Here is a 23,805-nt window from a genome sequence, read left to right as displayed (position 1 = left end):
AATATTTCGGAATTAGCATCAATGGATAAAACTCGTTTGTTTTCACTCACAGAATTCTTTGTTTCACGTGTAATGTAAATTGTTGTTCATGGGGAGAAATTTCTTGATTTTATCATGGATATACTGTGAGAGTTAATTAGTTTATTTTGAATACAGTAGTTGGCAATTGTTATCGAATTTCGGTAGGGGTTTAATTTCTCATTCTTAATCGCAGAAAGTTCAGAGGTCGGGAGGTCAACTCGTGATTAGGAGATATTATGCAATGACAAATGACCGCGCACTTGTTTTGCGAATAGATATTTAAACCCATTGGAGTTGGCATATTTTAGGACAAAGCTTATTTAAGAATATGGCGATTTAAAAGCGTGGGTAAATGCAGATGAAGAATAAAGCGGGTTTTCTGAAAACAGATTTTCTGAGTGGATGTTTGACGAATCTCCAAGACCCAAGCGAAGCCACACGTTTGGAAAAGTAACAGGGTTCGGACTCCTCACAGCGTACAAACTATACCTTGAAATGTGTTTTTTTATAAAAAAAAAAAAAAAAAAGCAACCGTTCACAATTTTATAGGGTTTAATGGTCTACTGAGCCATGTTGAAGAATCGATTCTTTAATGATTTCTGTTGTATATTTACTTAACATAAAACCCTCTTTTTTATTTTTATCGTTGTATTTGATTCCTATCTGACTTTTTAGAAGGTAGGCGCCCTCTAATTATATTGTTCATTAATGGACGAGTTTATGATTTATGCCACTGTATTGTAATAGATGTAAGTACGATCGCCGTCTGTGTGTCCGTGTATGTCATTCCTCAGGAAGACTTAGGCCGATGACAATCAAACATACCATGTCAACTGTGTATAATGACTTGAATATGCATGTCAATTTGCATTATTTGTTGATTAAATATTGCTAACTGGCGATAATTGTGGCCCTTCCAGAGATGAACAGTGTGATTTCAATCAAAATTTGTATCACGGTCGTGCATATTAGTTTACAGGTGCACGTCTTATTTTTGCAGGTTTAAACAAAAATGGCCGACTTTGGTAGAAAATTGCTGAGCACCTCCAGGCATACTGCATTAACTTAACATACAGATGGTGCATTGAATCCTTTGGTAGACATTCACATCTACATATGAGTTGTTCTCTCAACTTCGTGAAAATACAGGGCTTGTAAACTTGCTCGATTCTTATTTTTTCAAGAAGGCAAATTGATGGTTTTCACCCTATTGTCGATCACAAGACGAACCAAGCTGTGGGTACTGCCCTAGATTAGTTTATTGGCGATGTGACGGGCCTGGCTGGTGATCATTCGAGGGGCTCGTCACCAAATAATTCTCCGACAATATGCTTCAAATATGTGAATGCTTCTCAAATTTAATATATGACGTTCTCGACAATTTTAAAAGTATAAATGTGTCTTCAAATAAATAAATTGATAGATCCCGCAATAAATGGTATGTTCCCTGAACTATGTCTCTGCAATGAAATGATTGTTGACCGACAACATTGTGTAAAAAGTATGCGTGTCCGTGTTTTGTAACGTATGAGTCGCACATATATTCGTGTATATTTGGCGTCGTTCCCGGCAGGCTAGGTATGCACACACAGCCGTACCACAAAGTTTGTGTGTTTTTTTTGCTTTGTTTTTCAATTTGTTGGAGCCTTTTTTTCACGTTGCATAACCTCATTATTACCTGGCCGACAAGACACGATATAGCACACGTTGTATTATGGGATACTATACATTGTGTATGCCATTCAAATAAACCACAATTTTTGTTACAAGCACGGAACTAAATAAAGATGCAAGTAAGAAAACTGCTTCAAAAAGATTGCGAGGGACCCGTGAGCGTTGGACGCGATTCAATAAGTTCTTTCAAATCGGATAACAGCGTAATGCATGCCGTTAGCTTACGGAATTAACACCTGCGGTTGAAGTGATAACAGCTGTGTACCGAATAAACAACTGGGCGGACCATTCAAATTACATTTCCCATGACGCACAGGTGTAATCCTGGGATTGCGGAGCCGCGCTTTAAGGTGCTACTCAAAAGTTGGTCTTGACACTCCAGGACTTCCCCAAGATGTTTAAATAGGCACAGGCTGTGAGAAGGTACGTATATTATGCATGGATGTGTTGCGCCCTGATATTCATCCATTCATATATCAATTCTTCCAACACATATATGTCATGCATATGTCTTCTCCGATGAAATATAATAATTATTGAAATGAACTCAATTATCACCTGTAATATATCATGCATGTTTGCTTCTCTGCATCAGATAGGAACTATTGCACATGAAATTTTCCACAACTTTATTGCTATACATCGATGGAAAATTGAACCCGGTAAAGAAGATAATTTTGACAGATTTACAGCTGCTATGATCAACACGTACAATGTGCCATATGATTTAGAATCACTGATGCATTATGGGACTCGCGTATGCATATATTTTGATTATATCTCACTTTTATACTTTGCTTTACTCAGTTTATTTATTCTAATTTCATTTTAACAAATGTGATATTCACGATACATGCAAAAAGTAACCACGTGCAAATATAGTTGATGTACTAGAGTACTTGGCTATAGAACCTTGGTAGGTGGATATATCGTTCTTTACATATTTTTAATCTTATATCTTATTGATGGGGGTGGTGGATTGACGAACATTTCACCGACTGAGGGCAGTATTGCATTAGCTAACTAAATACGTAACAGATGTAACATTCCGTGTTAAAACATTTTTCAGGTGTGATCCCGATAGAAGTAAGCACGGAAACAATAATGGAATACAAAACTGAGTACGAAGACTCTGTTCATATTGTTATCATCATCTGTCAAATATACCAACAAGACGAGTATGAATTTTACAAAAGCCTTATTCAAGTAAAAAAATCACAATGACATTACCATAAGTAAATATATACATATTTATACATAATCGAATTGTACATATGATTTAACATGATCAGTACAGTTAATGTAATACTTAACTTACTGACAAAATGTGTATATTGTAAGCTCAAACACACATGATCCACTTATAGTGCTGCAGCAAGGGCCCAAAAAGGTCATTATTTTGGGAGTTGCTGGCACCCAAAGTGCTACATTTGTCCTCATGCATAAATTTGAAGGACAATATGTCTATAGTATGAAACAGCCTGAGAACATCTTGGGAAATGCTGGCGAGCTGAGAAATTGAGGTTTGAATTTGGTAACATAGAACTGCCAAAACAGACCCTAGCGGTATTATAAAATGGGGTGGGGGAAACATAAACCCCCATATATTTTCTTCTAGTTACCCTATTTTAAAAACCTAGACACCGTTTTAACGCTATTGCAATGGTCTTTTAGGTCCTGTAAGATATATGTTCATAGGTCAAAGGCAAAGGTCACTGGAGGTCAAAAGGTCACATGACAAATGTATCAAATACTGTAAGGGGTTAATTATTCACTGGGTTTTAATTTTGCTTATTTCGCTGACTGGAAAATGTATGCCTGAAATAGTAAATCAGCGAAATTTAAACCCAGTGAAAATTAGTCATTTTACAGTACAATTCAGGAACATACTGTTGGTTGTGCACTGATAATTGGGTTTTATTGTCGCTAGGCATATCATGGTTCAGAATATAGTAATACGTTATGCTTAGATGATTGCAGTGGTAGTGATAATCACCAGAAATATGTTTATAAATAATTAATATCATTTGAAAAGGTCATAATTTGCTATATATTATAGTATACCTTTGACTATCATTATGAATCGGTCATGTGTATATGTACACATTCTTCAATGATATGGTTTTTCTATGTTTCCCAGTATATATACATACATGCATACCTACATACATACATACATATATTAAATTAATCCAAAAGTTTAGCTTCAACAGACATTTTCTTGAAGAATGTATAAACGAAACAGAAATCATATTCAGTGCAGAGATCAATGTAATGTGTAAGATATGTGCTACATCAAAGAATTTAATTTGATATCATTTTAAACATGTTTTCTTATCATGGTTACAGCAGTATTGCAACTTTTTGGTTGATGATGCCCCGCAGCAGAAAGTAATCTAATAGACTGAGAAACTACTAATATTTTACAATATGGTATTGACTGTTAGAGTAACTTATGGTCATCTCTTGATTGTATAATACCAGGTATTAAATCATTTGTGTGAGAGGAGTGTCTTTGGATACAGACATATATATCATAATATATAAGGTTAAGGGAATAAGGCAATTATCAAAATATGCTCTGTGTGTAATTAATCATCTTCATCAGTATCTGTGTCACTGTCATTGATATATAATGCTGCTATTGTTAGAGGATTTGCGCATTCACCATCGTTGCCCTCTGAACGAAGTTGGGCTTCGCAGGAACATGCCGCTGTACATGGCTGGTTGTTGTCGATACATGTACAGTTTGTGTGGCAAGAATTGTCTTTGCATGTACACAACAAATCATTCATGAGTCCCGGTGCTGTTGGTTCCTGATCCATCATGCATGGCTGTAAGGAATTGTCAGCTTCCCTAAAGTATCCATACTCTGTTGGTTCTGGGATATCAGGGATGGTGACATCTGCTTGCCTCCATATCATCAATTGATATGCAGTGCGTAGAATATGCTGTTGGAAGCTGTTTTCGGTCAGGGGAAGTTTTTTAGGTGCAATCTGCTTTGCTGCTTTTTTACATCGCAAAGTATCAAGCGAGACACATCCGTCCTGGCCATACAAAGCACCTACGAATGCAGTGCAAGCAGCCCTCTTCTGTCTGGATATCTGCAATTCTTCCCCAAGATTGGTAAGTGGCTGGAACAGATTTGCTTTCTGCATCATAATTCTGAAGGCTGTGCGTTTTCCGTGTCCATGGAATGCACTAACCGTGTCACACCCAGTAAGGCAGTATGCAGCAAGGAGAATATTGCTCTGCTCTTGGCTAAGCTGTTCAAATAGGGTATGCACAGGAATATATCTAGTTAGTGTTATGTGTTTGCCTTCACAACCAGTGAGGAAGAATATTGTTCTGGCATGAATAGCTGGCCAATGATGCACAAGCAGAACAAGAACATCTGTGTCTCGGCTGTGGACAACAATGTGCTCTGCACCTTCATTGGCTGCGAGTACAGCATGAAGCACAATCCGTGTGTCTGCTTCTTCCTGTGGTGATGCCATTGATGGACATGACAGGGATTGCTACCTATCTATTCTCAGAGCCCCATCGATCTGACCTCTACTTATATACAGTACCTGGTTCTCCCCAAGAAAATAACCTGTGTGATCAGTCATGTAGTCAGTATAACACCTGGCAAGCTGAGCTTTGTTTTGTCCTCTGTTGAGAAATGCACGCCATACTTTCGGTATCTGCAAGTCCAAACATATATTCATGACATTGGGTTGATGCCATTCTTTTGTCTCTAGTCTGGTTTTTGATGCTGTCCTTATCATATCTGTCAAATGCAATGTGAATGGAAGTACTTCCATGTTTGTTGCTCCTCTGAATAATGTATTGCATGAAGTTAGCTGCAATATCCCTGAAGGTAACATTTGGCGGAGTAGCAGATGGAGGAAGCATCTGAATGATGGCATGTCCATCGAAGATAATGGCATCACAATGACCCACAGTTCTCTCATCACCGGGCAGGAGGTCTTCAAGTTTGTGCAAGAAATCAGACTTTGCACAGGACAAAGGTGTACCATCATCTGAGAATAAACTCAATGGAACTAAGGCGTTCTCGAAAACCATCACTCTCTAGAGAGATATTTGTTTTACAGCATTCACTGTCAGTAGCCGTAGGTACATCACTTTCCCCGCAATTGACACATTCTTTGAACGAACCCTGACAGACTTGTTCATGTCAGACATAGTCTTAATGTTTGATCTGGGTAATGCATCGTAGACGCTTGATTGAAGTGCATCCTGGCCTTCTGCATGTACCAATCTCTCGCTTATGAATCGGGATGCAAAGGCCACTTCTTTTTGAAGTGCTGTTGTCAAACATTGTTTTACCTGTGCAGACGCAACACAGCCAGTTGCAAAATTTATGAGGTTAGGAGGTGGCTCTTTCAGATTGAATGGGTCTGAAAAGGTTCCATCAAACGTGCTCTTCATCTGTGTGACATCTGTGTTTCAGCATCGGATCTCTGCATTGATTGTACGACCTCCTTGTGCAGACTCTCGTTTATGACTGATCATATGGGTGAAACGACAGGAATATATTCCAGTTGTGGGTCTGGCAAAAAACCATCGGGCTAGTGCTGGGCCTTTCAGGGTCAGGCCAATGATCCCCCTGTGCCCTTTAGAGCTTTGTTTTCTGTCACTTCAAGGGTGTATTCCAGCCAAACCCTGTTGAACTTTCCATCGCAGTTATCTCCCACACCGATGACCATTGTCTTTGGGCAACACTTGGGGTTGAACGAATGAGCCATACTATGCTTTCTGTGTTACGCTGACCTGAAGCACTGCTGATGTAAGGAAGCAATGCAGTTCTGAATAGGATACTGAGTAGCCCAATGAGAAGATGTGTTCCACAAGCTTCCTGCTCCCAAATTTATGATGAAGGTGGACGGCCAACCCGAATTCTTTGGTGATATTTGTGAAGTGGCCAAAGTAGTTATATCACATACACTGGATCTGGTCATTATCAGCAATATCCGCTGCCTGGGAAAACAGGTCTTTGTTTGTTAGGCACTCTATAGCCTTGTAGAGGAGAGGGTCTACAAAGTCTTTCAATGAGGCCATTGTCATTTCATCAAGAGAGAAGTAATTCTGTGGTGGAGCTGTTGATTTTTCTCAAGCGCTGGCGTAGGATACCGACAGCTTTATGTACAATTACAGCTTTATCAGTTTCCTCCTCAGGTAACTTTGTATCATCTAGCTGCTCCATCTCTTCAGATGTGCCCTTTAGTGTTTTCACCAATTCACTTAATTTACACAGAGCATCACCCACTGAAATTTCACTTGAGCATACAAGGTCTAACATGCCATGTTGGGGAACAAATGCAATGTCATGGCATTCTTGCATTAGTTGCCGTTTCAAACGAAAAGGCCTGTACTTCTCAGGGTTCTCAACACCAGCTTCAGTTGCAAGCTCTTGAAAGCGAGATCACAGTGTTGAAAGGATGAAGACTTGTTTTTTCGTTTATGATGGCTGGTCGGAATTCATCAATAAAGGCCTTCAGTGCAGTTTAGTACACAGGCACATTGTCCATAGAAGCCTCTACCATAGACTAGCTGTATCTGTGTTTTGGATTGCAATTTCCCCCAGATAAAGTGTGTGTTAGGGAGAAAAAGAAAAATTGTGTGCAAACCTATTGCAGATGTATATAAAGTACAAACACTTTTCGAGAAGGATACACAATAAAATGTTGCTATCAACATGACTCCTATGGTCAAACACAAACTGTAATTATTTAAATAAAATGGTATTTTACTAAGCATAGTTTGATCAATATCATCCAAGTGAACCATGAACATGCTATACGTTGAAAATATGTGTGATACCATTGGTCATGTGATCATTTGACCTCTGGTGACCTTTGCCTATGACCTATGAACATATAACTTACAGAGTATGAAAGGCTATCAATATAGCTTTACAATGGTATATAGGTTTGTAAGATAAAGTAATTAAATGGAATTATATGAAGATTTATGTCCCCCCCCCCCCATTTTATATTACTGATAGCGTCTGTTTTGCCGGTTCTACATTACCAAATTCAAACCTCAATTTCTCAGCTCGCCAGCATTTCCAAAGATGTCCTCAGGATGTTTCATACTCTAGGCATATTGTCCGTCAAATTTATGCATGAGGACAAATGTGGCACTTTGGGTGCCACTACCCCCTCTCAGAGGTGGCCTCTGCTGCAGCACTATTAACTGAGATTTAATTCAGACGAAACGAATGGCAAATAGTGTAGCTGGATATCTTGTAACAAACAAAATGTCGTCCAGTAAAACATTTTGATATATGTATGAAGTATAAAGTAATATTTTGTGGTTCTGTAGGATTCGCAAACATTGGATGCTTCGCTGACGTAAATACAGACAGAGCCATACCTGCCCTCGAAGGCAAAGACACACGACTTGATGGTTCATACCTCACTCGAACAAATCCAATAGAAAAATGTTCTTCTGTAGCCAGTAATAAAGGCTATAAAATATTTGCTTTGCAAAATGGTGGTTGGTGTGCATCGAGCAGTGATGCGGCATCAACATTTGCAAAATATGGTGTTTCTCAAGCTTGCAAAGGAAAGGTGGACCAGCTGCCAATGATGTATATACATTCACTTATGATTCGGTTAAGCACAACGTACCATGAATTGTAGATTTAGTTGGAAAGGGATGAATATTTACATGTTTGAACATAAGAACAATGAATAACTAATTTTCAGTATGACTTGTGCAAAACTAAATATTGTACATCTACACAAACGTTTGTTCACCGTGATCTATGAACATAATACAAACAAAGAAAATAACAATACCTTTACTACTTTTGGCCATGTGGCCCATTGTTTTGTCCTTTGGATATTTTTGTGAAAGAACATGTTTCTCTGTCTTTTAATTGCAAATAAGACACATTAGTAAAACCGCACTATTCTTTGTTATATGCAGAGTGTAATTTATACAGTTGATCTTATATCAACGCGAAATTGTTACAGATAATTGGGGCATGTTTTGTAAATCATAAAGCAGACCCCACCTTGGCTACGACTGAACAGCTTTAGTAAAGGTATAACGTCTATAGTTGATGCGCCTCTAAAAACTAATCTATTGGATTTTCAGTAGAGATTTTGGGTGAGAAAAATGAACCAATATTATGTATGTTATGTATTGAATTGTACATGACAAAATAACAAATCATAAATGAAGATCTCTAGCCTAGCGGGACAACACTAGAACTATTTTATTGGTGCATTGGGATATTGTGTGACCGATTTGAGTGTTCTTGGTCACATAATTGGTCAGGTGATTACATAAATTGAATTCCGTGCGATGCATATCAATTAACCTCTGATGAATATGGATTTGGTAGTGATTACGTTGGTGAATTTATTAATGGGTGTATGGAAAATGAATTTAAATTGATTACACATGTGACATGTCTTGCAGTATCCGACTAGAGAACTGTAATACTTTGCCTTGTTGTCAAGTGGCTGGATTAAGACATGGTGATTGTGATGCTTGGTCTTGTAACTGAAAGTAGCATGATCTTTATTTTTTGGTGATAAAGTGTTTTTTTCTCTATTTTTGCGAATCGTTTCTATAGTTGTCTGGTGTTGGGCAAATACATTTGCGATGTATTGGTTTACAGAGATAGGGGGAATGTGATATGTGGGTGTCATGCGTGCTGTATAGTTACACGTGTTCGTTGGTGGGTGGTTAGAATCATCGCTGTGTCTAGAAACGATTATGTAATATGCATAATCAATGCAATAACAGATCATGTTCACGGGAATACCTATAATTTTTCTATATGTACCTATATATTGTAAATTACTGATAAATATCTGAGATGCATGTATCATCAACGACAATGATATATTGCAAATAAATGCAGGTTAGTAGTTTGCATTTGCATTTTATATTCTTTGTATTCAGTATATACTAGACTTGGTTGTTTTGGGACACGGCAGTTAGAGTAATACCAACTTTTGAAGGCACTGACAGCCGCTTGGACGGGCCCTATGCATCACGTGAAGACGCAATTTAGAAATGTTCACATTTAGTTCGTGATCTTGGTTGCAAGGTGTTTGCTGTCCAGAATGGTGGTTGGTGTGCATCCAGTGCCACTGCCATTGATATGTATAATATGTACGAGACATCCAGCAAGTGCTCAACAGATGGGAAAGGCGGACCCAGGACCAACGATGTATACGTCTTCATTGAGTAGTTAAGCGAGTAACAATTAATCAAGAAAGTCATGATGTGTTTTATTGATCATTACAAAAAGGTCAATATGTATATTTTAGAAATGTTGATGTTTTATATCCTAACCCCAATTTGTGTCTTTTCCAGAAGACGTTATGGTGTGTTAATGGCAATAGTTCATATTAACTAATCCTACATTTACATAGACTTGTTAAGAAACTGAAAATAATTCCAATTTGTATTCATGAATACATGACATTGTTTCATGATTTGTGTTATGTCTTCATTTCACTGCTGTAGAATTGGCTGCAAGTGTTAGCATGATGTATTTTGAATCATGGGGCTGGTATACAAACATTAAAAGGGAAGTATGTAACAAAATATCCTAACACATCTCGGGTTCTCATGATTTCATTGTTGAATATACTTTGTTAATTTCTTTGTTAATATCTGGATACAATAGAATGTGATAAAGCACAAGGGATAGAGATCAAGTTATTATTCACAACATAGAATATCACATACAAGAATGTCTGTTATTTGCAACTCGTAACAAAGGAATATCTAAACCCTGTGAGTTGCAATATGTGTTCTTAATACCTTGTTGAAAGTCGGCAAGTCGTAAAAACGTTTAAGTGACAGTTTTTGGACACCCAGAAAACGTTTAACACACTCTGGCTTATAAGATTGAAATTATCCCAAATGACCTTTAGTGGAGAAGATAAACAAGTAGTTAAGTCCATACTATAGGGGAGGGCGCTGTTCAACATGACGTCATAATGGATTTGTTTATATATGGTGACGTCACAATGGGATCAGTACATGCATTAGCATAAATGATCATACATGACATTGAAGGGGTAATTTAGATGATGATGACGTCAAAATAGATAATGTGAATACATTTACATAAATGAAGTATGTTTTAATTCGAGGGAGTAACGAGGTCGTCGTGAATAAATTAGCATAAATTACCATGTATTTTTTTAATTATTTATTATTATTATTCTTAAATTGGACGAGCAATGACGTCACATTTCGAAGGAGTGTTTTGAATGTATCGTAGAGGGCGCTCATATACACGTACACACACATAAACATTCACCTGCTTACGTTAATAAATACACGGAGTTTATTATACAAAATATTATACTCAATAAAAATTGAGTAAAATAAAAATATTAATACATAAAAGTATACATTTTTCTAACGTGGTTAAGTATTCGATTATGAAACTGACAAACGTAGGGTAAAACTAGATGAAATCAGTTACATGGAATATAATTTGTTTGTTTGTGTAAATAGGTAAAAATGGATTAAAAGCTGAGTAACATAAAAATAGTAATACATAGAATATACATTTATTCTCCAAGGAAAACAAATTCTGGGAGAAATGATAATGCACCAGTAAAGATAAAACCTGACCCCTCCACCTCGGGTGTTATAGGGAAAATATTGGGCTATTCACGAGACATTGGTACTCAGAGTATCAATACGATCGAGCACATCGGGCAAAGTCGGGACAGGGCCTCGATTCACGCTATTTTTCAGGAACAAGAAGGAAGATAGAAAGAACAAGAGCACAATAGAAACAGAGGGTCATGGTAGTAAGTGATTTTTTGGGGGGTTTACACCAGGAGGTGCACCACCCCCTTAAAGTGCCTGTGAAATGGCTGCTATTTTCACGTCTAAAATTATCAATTGATACATAAATATTATTAATTTTTATGTTTCTAAGCATAAATTATTTTTTTTAAGTGAAAAAATGTGTTTTAAACTCAGTCTACAGCAACTTTATTTTTTGTATTTTAAAACGAGGCTCCTCATTAGCTATTCATTGCCATACAGAAATTCCCCTTGTGACGTCAGAAAGGGAAGTTGCTGGGCAGCTCGCATTGCCGATACGTGTAAATAAGGCAAATTTCTTGTGCAGTTTTCTCGTCTTTGACTAAATTGTCACTTATGTACTTTTTCGTCGAGGAAGAACGGGCCATAATGAACACTTGGATATCAAATTTGTTGCATGGGGTTGAGTTAGATGCGAGATATGTCCGTTCTGGTGTAGCCCTGAGTACAGTCCTGTAGGTTGGCCTCCTTCCGTTGATCATTCGGGGGCCGAATCATCAACGGAAGGAGGCCAACCTACAGGACTGTACTCAGGGCTAGTTCTGGTGTGGCTGGTCGCAGTGATGTCACCGTCCCCGGCGCACGTTTGTAAACTATCGCTGAACCTCGGCACTGGACAACTTTCGAGTCGGTAAGAAGTTCTAGTTTTTTTTGTTCTAGTTGAGCTTACTACTCTTTATAAAATATCTTATCGATAATTTCAAAGAGGTATGTGTGAACTCTTTATTATGCTCGATAAACTTAGATCGCGAATTTCCTCAGAAATATTGCCTGCTTCGTTCAAACGTGCATTGGCATCCATATATTGGATTTTCGTTCATGGTCGAAGGCGTGAGTGTCTCGTGTGGCCCGAATGTCATCGGCGTTTTACTTTATCACGTTTGATTTTTTTTGTTGCACAAATGAAACTCTTATTTTTTTTCCACCATCAACAATTTCTGATATGGTTGTTGGGATTGACCGACGTCTCTGTGGGCTGCTCTACACACGTAAAATGCCCAATGTTTTGACCTGGCTTCCCTTCACACGAAGCGCGGGTGTGCATTACATCCGCAAGTTTCAAAATTTTAAACGTAAATTTGAAAAATGTTTGGTGAAATAAAATTGACATATTATTATGAAAAGAAAATGAAGAAAAACAAATTAATTATTTTTTGAATAATCGTTTGAGAGCATTGGGTGGCAATTGCTTATACTTATGTACTAATTGTAAATGTGTTCAATATTTTTTTCATCCATAATTCAAACACATATATAACATAATAATAGTTGCCTTTATTATAGTAAAAAAAGATGCATCATAAAACGAATGAATTACGTATAAACAAATGCCAAATAAAGATTGTGACCTTATTTATTTTCTAAACCTCCACAGGTTAACGAGGGGATACTTGAAGTTCCTTGAAAAAGACTACAGTATTACCAGAGTGAGCAGTAACAGATTTATCAATATTTATGTCAGAGAATTATTTATGACTTAAATTACCAAATCTTGGTTTTTCATAGATTCCAAAATCTGAAGATGTGTTTCCTTTTTTTCATTGTCACACAGTGTCACTCAATTAAAACCATATACTATAGTAATAGTAATCCATGTACAAATTATATTTTATTCACATTATTTTCCTCACATACATGTACAGACAATCCAATGTTTACATTGTCATATTTCTTTGTTCATCACAAGTCCAAATAAAATATGTGAACTGTGTAACGTAGCCTGTTTTTTATTAGCATAATTGTTGCAGCATCTGGAAATGTATTTACACTGTTATGTGAATCTTGTAGTGTGGCAATGAACTGCCGAGATTTTGTCAGGGTGGTCATACTGGCTGTTGAGTGGCAGGGGTGCATCATCAAGTGTATGTAATACACAATCTCCTCCAACATACAAGTCTAGTGTATTGAAGAGCTCTTCTACGTAATCTGTAAATTATAATGAGAGCATTTTGATTCAACAATAGTAGATAGAAAACCATAAAGAATCATATCACACATGCTCTATTGAAGTACATTTCCAGTAGAAGCATCAAAATTAAAATAAAAGAAAACATATTGTGACATTCTAGACGTTAAACTATAGTGATCAATAAAATAGGGAAATAGCTAAAAAAAACGACAAATCACAGTTACTAAATAAATGACCGCCGCGTGGAAATAGATTCAGTTGAAATGGGTGAACGCGTCGGGTCACGACGAGGACAAGTGCGTGACTGGTGGCGTTTAATTGGATAACAAAAATAATTGAGAGCAACACACATACAGACAAATTCAGAGTGGACTCGAGTTAGCGTGATTGTCATACTTATTTTCTTGGTGATAACGCATTGACAGCCAAAGCCCGGATTCTTATTCCATAAATGATTTCTAGACATCTCGACCCAAGACATTTCGACCCAAATTGAACATCTCGACCCACCGCATCGACGCGACCCTGTCTCAATGTGGCGACGCGAACCTCTATCTAGTTCAACGTTGATCGACATCTTTTGATTCGAAACATCGTGTACTATCTACTAGTATTTCCAACGCGTGTGGTCGGCGCCTTTGATTGCGTTAATTCTGTTTTTTATTCGCGAAATCTATCACTGGCAGCGTTTGTTTTGTCATGTCTCATAACTGAAAGTCCAAGCTGACTTTGTTTTGGCTGTAGGTATGAAAAACGGGTCGGGATTTTTTGGGGTCGAGATGTCCAGTACCCCCATAAAATTATTTCGCAGATCAAGCTAGAAGGAAAGTAACAGAGGTGTGAATTCGACATTCAACACCAATCACCGAACAATTCAGAAACTTTTAGCCTGCGAAAATGAAAACAATTAGCAGTGTGTAAGGACTGCGTAATTTCCTGTTTGTCCGATGCGTCGTTTTCGTGTTACTATCAAAAATTATTGATACCTTTACATAACGCAAACTTAATTGTCTCTATAAAGCGATAATCAGGATGGCAAAACAAGTCAAATGATTTGAAACACTTACCCGACGTCTCTCTCTCTTCTGAAATCCGCCTCGGTGATCATGGGCTGGTTCGGAATCTATTTCTTTCAAAATTGTTGGTATTGCGCCAGGTTTAAGTTGTCGGCGCTTCTCTTTAAAACCTAGTTGTTTTTTCACGGCCGAAGACAGTTTTTCGAAAAAAAGAATCTGAGGTGAAGTGGACACTACATATGACGCTGTAAGGAGAAGGTCCACCCCAACCTTTTCTCGTTGTTTTCACGGCTTTCGTTTACTGACGTCGCACCTTCGGATCATTTGGAAAAGTGTGAATACTTACACTATGACTATACGTATTACTGCAACCGCCCACAACACAACGTTTAACCATCACAAACGTTTGTTCTGAAAACAACTTCTAAAAACTCTCTATCTCATAAAAAAAAAAAAAATGACAAAAAAAAGAAATACCGACCGAAAAATGTATATCGTTTAAAAGTATGTTGAATCACGCAGTGTTATATAAGTACAGCTCAGGAGTATGGCTTCCTCTCATATTTTGGCATTTGGTGGCGCACTTTCGGCGAGAGTCGGAAATCCGGAAACAGTCGACCGTTTCAGGATAGGTGGGCGTGGCTACAGCACGAGATATATCTTAAATTTACTTGGATAGGAGTAACCATTTTGACAAAAAAAAATCAATAACTGCCCACTTCAGTAGGACACGGATCTAAAATAGTTAACGTGAGAGTGGGCATTGCACAGGCACTTTAACTAAATCAATTTTTCTTGTCTCCACATATCCCGAGGGTGGTCGGGATTTACATGACTGACGCATTAGGAACTACTGTTACAGTCATTTTCCCTGACCCCACATATCCCGAGGGTGGACGGGGTTTACATTGACTGGCGCAATAAAGGTGAACAGTTAAATGAAAATCGAATGTGGTCAGATAAATATGTGTGCGCCACACTCGGTCATAAAGACTGAACCTATCTGAACGCAACTGGGCGTAGATTGTGTGCATACTGAGATGGGATGCATTTGGAGCATGCATCTTTGCCAGCCAACATTCATATATGAATATAATCGGTCGTCTCCATCATGGACGGTCATGAGTGTAGAATTAAATGTATGAAACGATGAGACGATCAGGTTAACAGTAATGCAATTATACCACGGCTAAGTTTGCGATGGAGTTTATTATCCAGATGTCTCATTAAATTCTGTAACAATAAAATATAATTTATGCATTAAATGAACTAGAAAATCATGGCATGCTAACAGCAATGAATAAAACATTGTTTGCTAAATGTTTGACTGAACGCTTACAAGTTGTTACAGTTGATTCCATCTCAAACGATCTGTCGTTAAGTTGATTAACTGTCTCGTAGGCGAGCATGTAACCATATTCTGCCTAAAACGGTCACCCGAGAGTCTAATAATGTGTCAGGGATGTTGAAAAGCCCCTCGTCATTTGCCTACCAGGTGCGGGAGTTTGGTGTGTGCACAGTCCCTCTATAGTCCTTATCTCTGTAGTTCACTAGAGAGACTGTGATGTGTGCGAATATCTTTCGCTCGCTGTACAAAAGCGTGCTTAACACACACGAAGATGTTTCGATGAAGTAAAGGTATTTCAACACCACATTGCTCAAGGAAAGATTTCGCCATTGATCTATATAAAAGAAGGGAAATTCAAGTTCAAAATCAAGACTTGTGGAGCATGTCTCGTTTCTATAGTTATCCAGTCGCCACCCTACCCTGCCTTCCTATGAATGTAAACTTAAAGAAGGAAACATATCATCATAACAACTTGGATGACGCGTATAAAATGTGCAATAAATTCCCCAACTGGGGTGTAGGTTTGTGAAAATGTTAAGGTAGTTCATATATTTATTGATTTCAACGACAATACATAAATCACCGTGACCAACGCCCCATAGATTCTTTTGGATTGGGCGTGGTCCTTAGGTGGCGCCAGCAGTATTGGTAAACTACTGACATAAGCTGTAACCTGCAGTATATTTTTCTCAAAACACGCCAGCCTATTCTAGGGTTGAGGTTGTCATCCTCGAGTAAACATGTACTTTCACCTGCATCTTATATTTTTGAAGTTCTCGCGGCGAGGAAATATATACCACGTAACACATACTAGTATGTTGATTTAAAAATGTCTTGCAATTATTTTAATTATTAGTTTGTGCGAGTGTCTTGTGTGAAACTCGTTCGGTGACCATGACACTGTGGCCTGTGAACAGCATAAAATACTGCCTTGAAAGTTATATTTATACAATATAATAATCTATGCTTAAGTTTGATAACACCTCAGCGCCGTGTGACATCGTGTGAGCAAGACTCAGTGAACATCACACGACAAACTGATGTTATCTACAACTTAGTAGAGCTAAATAATGGGTGATTTTCCGTTCAACTGCGAGATCTCGCGAGTTGCGTGAAAGACGTGCGCCGGACGCCTGCTGCAAAAATCGACCGATTTGATTTTCAACTCGAATTTCTTTGTTTCGTAGCTCACATCAAAAGGTCGAGCTCTGACAGGGGAATATTGCGTTTGAATACCCTTACTTCATCGAAAATGACCATCATCATTGAGAAAGTGAGCGAGTAACAATTGATCAAGAAAGTCATGATGTGTTTTATTGGTCATTACAAAAAGCCAATATGTTAATTTTAGAAATTTTGATGTTATATATCCTAACCTCAACTTATGTCTTTTTCAGAAGATGTCATGGTGTATTGATGGCAGTAGTTCATATTAACTAATCCTATATTTGCATAGACTTGCTAAGAAACTGAAAATAATTCCAATTTGTATTCATGGATACATGACACTGTTTAATGATTTGTGTTATGTCTTAATTTCACTGCTGTAGAATTGGCTGCAAGTGTTAGCATGATGTATTTTGAATTATGGGGCTGGTATACAAACATTTAAAGTATGTAACAAAATACCTTAACACATTGTTGAATATACTTTGTTAATTTATTTGTTAATTTCTGGATACAATAAAATGCAGTAAAGCACAAGTGATAGAGATTAAGTTATTATTCACAACATAGAATACCACATACAATAATATATGTTGTTATTTGCAACTCATAACAAAAGAATATCTGAATCCTGCGAGTTGAAATATGTGTTCATAATGCCTTGTTGGGAGTCGGCAAGACGTAAAAGCGTTTAAGTGACAGTTTTTGGACACGTTTAACACACTCTGGCTTATAAGATTGAAATTATCCCCAATGACCTTTAGTTGAGAAGAGAAATGAGTAGTTAAGGTAGAGATGCAGGTTTGTGGGCACTTGGGAGTGAATTTTTTTTTTGCTTTTTCTTATCCAAACAGTCTTGGCTATAGACTGTTAAAATTTTGTAGAATTGTGAATAGTGGAACATACTCAAAAAACGATTTTAAAATATAGATAACAGGTGCAAACATTCTCTCATTTGAATGCTTAGCAAGATATAGCAAGGCTGTACATAAATAATAAAAAAGAAACATGGTGAAAAAAGAAATGACGGGACCTCCATATTATGCACTATATTTAACTTTTAACCAAACGATAATACATTTAAATTTGGAACTGTTACAGCCATTTTAATTATGAGCATTAGCAAACTTCTTACTGAGTGAATTGTTATGCAAATTAGCAATTATCTCAGCTTCTTTTTAGTGCACATCCCAGAACTTTAAAAAAAATAGCTCCTAGACGCTTTGACCTTTTGTTTTGAAATTTTCACAAATGATTGGCAATGTGTTTATCGTCAAAACGCCGTCGGGCATTGTTTTTGGTTGAACAGTGTTACAACAATCGTACAGACAAATAGCCTGGGTGTTAATTTAAGCATAAACTTGAAGTAGTGAAATTTGGGCTGCTGTCCTGCAAAATTGACAACTGGTAGACAGTTTTCAAGACGACACTTTCTTCATAGTAAACAGATGTACCCACAAATCAATTTTGACATAAAACAGAAGCATGGTTTAGGAGCTATTTTTTTTAAATCACTTTTGACCAAAAAAAGCACATTTTTGTGCATATTTCAAACTACAGTGTCCATAAAAAAAATACTAACAAAATTTTAAAATTCATACAATAAGCTTTCCGAAAATATATAGTTTTGTGGACAAGGGAGGTCATCTTGGTTTCCTAATTAACTAATTAAAATACCTGTCAGGTAAACTGCATCTCTACCTTACAGCCGTTCTGGGAATTATTTGGACAGTCAGTTAGCAATATATGTTGGAACTTTGCAAAACACTTGGGTCTTTTCCAATCTAGACTTGATGGCGCCGTTGTATCGGCACGCCCAAAATTGGAATCATTCCATTATCTTGCAAGATGCGGGTAAAACGCTGTTTTCAAAACGACACACGTTGGTTACCATAATTAACAGGTTATATATTGTATATGCATTCAAAGTGTTATTTTAAATTGTTATAACCATCTGAGTCCACCTGACATAGCGTAATTTACAAAACAACTCCCGAGTGTTGAGTAATCCCAGGTATTAATGAACTCGTCGTTGGAGGGAAGGCTCAAAGTAAAGTTTCTTAGCGGGACGCGCTGCAGTTTCGCGACAGTTTTGGGTGAAACTAAAAGTTGTTTTTACATTACTGGTGCATTATGTATCAAATTCAGATTTTATACCGAGGTGGGAGAGTACGTCAGAAATACAGACGGAAAATTCTATTATAACGGTTTGATGGATTTTGTCAAATCAAAAGTGCCTTCCTTGATCGAATCACTTTTTCAACTGCAGTTTGAAAATGACGGGGTATAACGACTGTTATTATGTCCAGTCCATTTTTGTAACAGGTACAACTGACTAAAATGAGCGAGGGGTTGACATTTTTCGACAGATTTAAGCAACACCCAACTTGTGATTTTCAAAATTACTGAAAATAATTACAATATAATTATAAAAAAATAAAGAATGGTTGCTGTGGACGCACGCTAGATAATACTTACAATTCACCAAGCCGACAACCCCTATGAAATAGTAATCCCAAACCACGCGCCCGTCACTCAAGTGGCGCCGAAAGTCTAGATTGGGCAAAGACCAAAGTGTTTTGCAAAGTTGTAAGTCATTTTGCGAACTGACTGTCCGATCAATTCTCAGAACGGCTGTAAGTCCACACTATAGGTACAATTGGGAGGGCGCATTCATTAGCATAAATGATTATACATGGCCGTGAAGGGGTAATTTGGATGATGATAACGTCAGAATAGGATAATGTGAATAAATTTGCATAACTGAAGTACGCTTTAATTCGAGGGAGTGACGAGGTCGTCGTGAATAAATTAGCATAAATTACCATATTTTTTTTATTATTTATTGTAATCATTTTTAAATTGGACGAGCAATGACGCCACACTCCGAAGGAGTGTTTTGAATGTATCGTAGACAGCGCTCACAAACACGTACACACACAATCACTCAGTGACACCTGCTTACGTTGATAAATACACGGCATTTTGCAAACTAACGGAGTTTATTACACAAAAGAGGTGTAAAACTAGATGAAATCAGTTACATAGAATATATTTTTTTTAGTAAATAAGCAAAATGGAATAAAAACTGAGTAACATAAGAAAAATAATACATAAAAGTATACATTTTTCTAACGTGGTTAAGTATTCGATTATGAAACTGACAAACGTAGGGTAAAACTAGATGAACTCAGTTACATGGAATATAATTTGTTTGTTTGTGTAAATAGGTAAAAATGGATTAAAAGCTGAGTAACATAAGAATAGTAATACATAGAATATACATTTATTCTCCAAGGAAAACAAATTCTGGGAGAAATGATAATGCACCAGTAAAGATGAAACCTGACCCCTCCACCTCGGGTGTTATAGGGAAAGCATGGGGCTATTCATGGGACATTGATACTCTGAGTAGCCCCAGACGCTTGGGATAATTCGGGTTGAAAAAAATATCGAAAATATCAGTAGGATTGGGCACATCGGGCAAAGTCGGGACAGGGCCTCGATTCACGCTATTTTCTCAGGAACAAGAAGGAAGATAGAAAGAACAAGAACACAATAGAAATATAGGATCATGGTATTAAGTGATTTTTTTGTTTGTTTTTTTTACACCAGGGGGTTGGGCCCTACCCCCTTAACAACAGCATTGTTTCTTGTCTCCACATATCCCGAGAGTGGTCGGGGTTTATCACAGGGAGCCCAGAAACTATAATCAACTGTAGTACGCAGTCTCTATGAGCGGCGGGGGCGGGTATCGGCTGGTATCTAGTGTAAGAAATAGACAAGGGATGAAGGCTCCAGCCAGCTCACATTTTTTAAACTCAAAAAAACAGACGAAAAGAATGAGAAATAAAATCTAAAAAAAAATACCAGGTTGAAGAATATTAGTTGCTCCTTCAAATTTCGCCTAAGCCTTACCTACATTTTACCTATATCTGCAGAATAAATCAAGAAAACTACACAAATTGACTCCATTTAGGAATTCCTAACGGTTTGCCCGAACGCACGGCACAGTTTGAGGCGTGGCCTGTTCAGCATTTGTCAACAACAGGTCACGCCTCCAATAATTTTTTCAAAATACGCCAGCCTATTCTAGGGTTGAGGTTGTCATCTTCAAGTAAACATGTACTTTCACCTGCATCTTATATTTTGGAAGTTCTCGTGGCGAGGAAATATATACCACGTAACACATACTAGTACGTTGTTTTAAAAATGTCTTGCAATTATTTGATAAATAGAGCTTGAATGATTAGAAAATGCGGGATTTTTTGTTCGTTATTATGTTACGCCGACTGCGTTAAAAATGTGCGTTATATTGCTTACTCTAGTGGCGCGCATGTGCACAATTAGCCAATAGCAGTTTTCGGGTCACGGATACAATAAGCTATCGATACCGAAGTTGGTTTCAGTACGTCTGTGTGACACTGGCGCTTCGACTGACTGCCCGCCTTATGTCAGGTACGTTCGAGTCGCTACATGACTTAGACATATTCATAAGTTTGATGTGGAAAAGGTTGGGTAGAGAGAGAGAAAAAAAACGAGACTACCACGCGCGTTTGATTCTGCACGTAGGGAATGAATGAAAGACCGGGTCTTTAGTATATTTCTGCCAGACAGTCTGACAGTTTCGTTATTTTACTGTACAAATTGGTTTGACGCGGCGCATCGTGTTTATTGTACTTATTCTTGATACCACTTATATTGACAGGAATTGGACTGACGCTGAGAAACCTGCGACTGAAACCGTGGACTGCTCAGCGTCGTTTTCTCGGCAAAGTGGGGTCAAGTGCAGATTTTCCGTAGTACAAGTACAAGGTGAATAGTAAATAATAGTAAATAGGTAAGGGTATGAGGCGATCGTCGGCTTTTTATTTATATAAAACACGAGGTTTTTACATGTAGATGGCTTAAACCATAGCTCCATGCTCAAACCATGGATCTGAAAATAAGAGTTCCATGCTTATAATCAACCTATACCGCCAAGCCCTCTGCCGTGCCTTAATCAAGCACCAATCGCGGCAACACAAATGCCGCGCCCCTTCGTATCCCACCCCATCCATCATTCTTGTATTTATTATTTCACCTCGTCGGTACGCTCATGTTTGCAGTACTTGCAACACGACTGGTCGGCCTTGCGACAGCCTCACATATTCTATCTTTCCTTAATATTTCCATTAAGGCACGGTAATTGTGACTATAAAGACCACAACAAAAAGTATGTTGCTTAATTGTACCATTAGACTTTGAAAATGGGGTGAATCAGATTCAACTTGTTGCCCAGAAAAAAAAAAACAATTTTGTATTTTCATCCCCCCCCCTTCCAGAAAATGTCCCTGACATTGTATTTGTCGAGCAGATGGAATTAAGATATTATCGTTATGACTTGTTGATTAAAGTCTATCTGATACTTTGATTGGTGTCACCTTTACCTTATATCTGTTAAAGTAACTTTTTGCTCTGTATTCAAATAAAGACCTTCTTTTCTGTTTTGCAATTTACAGCAGTTTGTAGCATTTTATCTTAGTACTATAAGGTGCACAGGCATGTGTTTGTAATTCTGTAGTGTTGTGACCACATGAACTCGTGACCACATGAACCCATTGTATCATTGCTCTGCAAGTCAGCACAAATGTGGTCTTAGGCTGATTAATGCATACTCAGCATGGATCACTTGGTCGAAGTCCATAAATTATCTGTGCTGCCTGATAGCCTTATGTGCATGTCTGGCACAATTCTACCCAGTATGCAGAATTCAAAGGTAGATCCAGGCATACACCTGTATCGTAGTCAGAATTGCCAGAAAGTATAAAAATACAGTAAAAAATTCACCGTAAAGTACTAAAAACTCAGTCGAGAGAAATACTCATGAACATGACATGATTTTACAAAACCTATAGGTCTTATTGAATATTTAAAAAACATTTGAATTAAATATTGTGAATAATGATAGATTTTGACGTCGATGCTGAAAGGGTTAAAAAGGTGACTTTTTAGGTGGCGGGGTTGAAGGGGAGGGGTATGTTCAATGAAGGGATGAAGTTTGCCACATATGTTTTAATTGCAACCATCCCGTAGATACGAAATTGTTATTTCTATTACATACATACATACATACATACATAGTTATGCATATTGTCAATGCATTAATTATTCACTGTGTTTTCATTTTGCTTATCGTTGATAAGTAAAATCCGCTAAATTAAATCCATGTGTACAGGCAAAATAACAATAAAACTCATTGTTTTCTTGATAAATTTGTGAAATTAAAACAAAGTGAATATTCTCATAATAGTGAAATTAAATGTTAGTGAAAATAAATGGTTTTACAGCATATTATACACCTTGCATTCCCATAAGTCTACAGAGATGGAGAAAGAGAGAGAATGTTCACAATTTCACCGCGCTATCAAGTCCCGAAATCTATCAAGTGTGTATTGCTTGTCACGTATTTATGAGTACGTACATGTATCTGATGTTACATCCTTGTTTCAAATATAATCTAATCCTGAAGGACATTTACCTTTATCCATTTTTGAACGCTATTATGGTAGTATAATTTATATTTGTATACAATTAATTATAATTAATACTATTTTTATATTTCATTAAAATTTCCCAGCTATTAGGCTAATTGGATTTTTATCGCTTCAATTTGCAAATTGGAATTATCACGTCTTGGTTGAAGTAACAAACATTAATTCTCTTCATTAATTCGCATCATTTTGCGTATTTTTGTGTTTTTTTTATGTTAAAATTTGAATCAAAATGAGTAAAATTTCCTGTTCATGACAGATCTTGATTAAAGTTTATTTAAATAGATAAAAGTTCTCCTTTGACAACAGTTAAAC

The 23,805-nt window shown here is 37.3% G+C and overlaps 1 protein-coding gene and 1 long non-coding RNA gene across 4 annotated transcripts in view; both read left to right on the top strand.

The window, feature by feature from the left end:
* The first annotated feature begins 12,050 nt into the window (after positions 1 to 12,050).
* Positions 12,051 to 13,231, top strand: LOC146738091 (uncharacterized). Its single transcript, XR_014930498.1, has 2 exons — positions 12,051 to 12,148; positions 12,893 to 13,231. It is a non-coding gene; the product is annotated as an uncharacterized LOC146738091 (long non-coding RNA).
* An 8,115-nt stretch (positions 13,232 to 21,346) lies between these two features.
* LOC100373193 (uncharacterized) overlaps positions 21,347 to 23,805 on the top strand; it is a 49,047-nt gene continuing 46,588 nt past the window's right edge. For 2 of the 3 annotated variants that reach the window (XM_085503114.1, XM_085503116.1), the window contains exons 1-2: positions 21,347 to 21,415; positions 21,666 to 21,797. The gene's annotated coding sequence lies outside the window, so the exon portion shown is untranslated. The remainder of the gene's footprint in view (positions 21,416 to 21,665; positions 21,798 to 23,805) is intronic. The other variant, XM_085503115.1, reaches the window with a different exon arrangement.

The sequence above is a fragment of the Saccoglossus kowalevskii genome, chromosome 9, assembly GCF_978046115.1.
Source record: "Saccoglossus kowalevskii chromosome 9, keSacKowa6.1, whole genome shotgun sequence".
Lineage (NCBI taxonomy): Eukaryota > Metazoa > Hemichordata > Enteropneusta > Harrimaniidae > Saccoglossus > Saccoglossus kowalevskii.
The sequence above is the reverse complement of the archived record's forward strand: the minus strand, read 5'-3'. Positions and strand labels throughout refer to the sequence as shown.